Here is a 2,860-nt window from a genome sequence, read left to right on the forward strand (position 1 = left end):
CTTTCTAGGAAAATGGATGCAACTTGAGACCATAGTCTGAAGTGAAATAAAGTGGACAAATGTGCAAATATCACATTGTTTCTCTGGTATAAGAAACAGAATGTGTAAATAAGGACCAGAGTGTATAGTGGATATTATAAAACAGGAAGAAAATGCTCAATTGGGAAGGGAAACTAAGGAGAGACAGGAGAAAATGAAGGAAGGGAAAAGAAAAAAAACAAAAAACTGAGGATAAAATGAAAAAAAGCTTTTGTACATTTTCAAGGGAAGAGAGATGAGGGGAATCAAAAAAGAGAATTTAAGATACATTGCATACAAGTACAAATTGCCAATGAGAAATTCGATCACTATGCATACTTAAAATGTACCAATAAACTTAAATATAAAAAGGTGAAGAATCATCACTGTGAATAATTTAGATGGACAGGAAAGATTTTATATTAAGAGAAATAATCCAGGTACAGACAGACAAGTACTACATGTTCTCATGTGTATGAGGGATATAAAATAGTTGCACTCAGAAAAGCAGAATGCTGATCACTGGTGACTAGGAGCTGGGGGTACTGAGTAGATATTCATCTCCTCACAGGTAATAAGTTCAAGGGACATCCATTAAAGCATGGTAATTATAGTCGCTAAAATTATCATATTCTTGAAATTGGATAAGATCATATTTAATTGTTCTACCAAAAAAGTAAGATTATATATATATATATAAAACCTATGTATATATATTTTAAACCAATATATTTATGAAAACACACATATATATTTGTGTTTATGCAACAAGTACAATTGGAGAAAATAAACCAGCTTCACTGAGTTTTTCTCATCTTTCAGACACCAAAGTTTTTTCCTGCACCCTATGAGACTGCGCTCCTGTAGCTGTTTGGGGAGGATTCTCCAAAGCACTCAAACTCTCTCTGCATGGAGATGCCCGTAGAAACTTCTAATTGTTTCTGGGAATTGGGATCCAGAAAGAACTTCTTTGTTTCTTTAGTTGTTTCTTACAGTCATCTTGACTGCCTGAACATGCACTGTCATGAAAATGACATGTGAACTGGTAATTGCGTTTCAGGGGGAGTTGAGATCACACAAACATAGCACATATCTTGGGGTCTGGCCTCCTCCCTTCACACAGCATGAGGTGTCATGATGTCACCTCAGCCTGCTGTTCAAGAAGCAGGTAGGTGCTGCGTTAATATTTTCTGTTCTAGGCTGTGAAACAGAGGCTGTGAGAGAATGAGGTGACTGAGGGTTTGTATTTTGGTGAGTCTTCATATTTAGAAAGGTGATTCGTCTGGGGTGACAGAGACATACAGAGAGGAGGGATGATTCCTGAGGCCCAGGCTGAGCTGTGGACAGAGACTGGAGCTCTGAGACCCATCACCAGCCTCTAACTGCTCCCCATGTGCTTTCTTATAACCAGCAGGAAAGATGGTTGTGACAGTTGCTCCAAGCAGTAATGTTACTTCTTTTATAAGATGCATAAGATTCCAATCAGGAAATCAGTCTGCTGTTCAGAGTGCTGTGTAAAAATCACAGAGAAGCTTATGTCACTTGCATCATTGCTTCAGTAAAGTTCTTGTCTGTGACAATGAGTATGCTAGAGAAAGTTGAACCAGCATTTTCCTGTATAAACGATATGTTCAGATGGCAATTTCTGTATTATAATGACTTTTCTCTCAGTGAGTATGAGGTAATAAGTGGAGATGGTTTCTAGGCCTCTCTGCAAATATCTGTAGTGTATTGACTATGTTGGACAATTGTTTCTTTTTCATTTGGAAAAGTGGTTTCCATAAATGTTAACTTAACAGTTGAGTGATTTAAACTGCAAAAAAAATTAAGGAGCCCAAATTGTTTTTTATTCAAACCTGTCTTGTTATATTTGTCAGGTTTAAAACTTTTATGTCATTTTGTTTCTCCATGTCATCTTGGGCTATCACCATATGTGTGGTATAAAGGCTCAAAATTCCATCTGTCACACATGATGTAATTTATCATCATTCTCCAATGAGATTTTACTACCTTATTTGCTAAATTCAGAAAAAATAATAAACTAACGAGTAATGGGTTATTCAGTTTATATAATTTAAATTTCTTATCTACTGTACCTTAGAGAATGAAATCAATATTATAAACAATTTCTATGTTAAATGATATTGGCAAAACTTTGTTGCTATCATAACATTGACCCATGTTTATTAAATGCAAATTTGGTTGTAAGAGATTACCTAGTCAAGTATTCATTTTAAAGTTTGTGACTATTCCCTTAGAATGAGTCTGTGGAATAAATAGAATGTTCACACAGAACGTAGTTATTACAGTCACATAGAACAGGATCATCACAGTTAAATATTTCTGTAGGAATATTTTAAATATGAAAAACATTTCCATAGGAATATTTCAAATATTTCAATATGACATATATCTAATATCACCACCACTCTGATTCTGTGATAAAATAGGCACAGTGTCACTAAAGTCTGGCTCACAGATCCAAATATCTTGTTCACATTTAGATGATTCAAATACCTTCTCTTTTCTAAACATGCATTTTCTTTAAGAGAAACATAATTAGGTCTTAACCCATCATGTTGTGAACAATGTGTTAGCATTGGTAAGCCATAAATCACAGTGAACCATACATTTAAAATCCTATATAATCAAAAGGAGCACTTAAGATTTAAAAACTTTAAAATCACAAAATATATAGTTGAAATAAAATTTTAAGGAATATAAATGTGCATAAATTTAGATTCATTTCATATGAAATATTTTCTCCACAGTTTATCTTTTTGTATAGAATCCTGATTTTGGAATGTTGATATGAATCCTGTACAATTGAAGAAGGACAATG

Source organism: Chinchilla lanigera, unplaced genomic scaffold (genome assembly GCF_000276665.1).
Source record: "Chinchilla lanigera isolate Chin_1 unplaced genomic scaffold, ChiLan1.0 scaffold00168, whole genome shotgun sequence".
In the NCBI taxonomy this organism is placed as follows: Eukaryota; Metazoa; Chordata; class Mammalia; order Rodentia; family Chinchillidae; genus Chinchilla; species Chinchilla lanigera.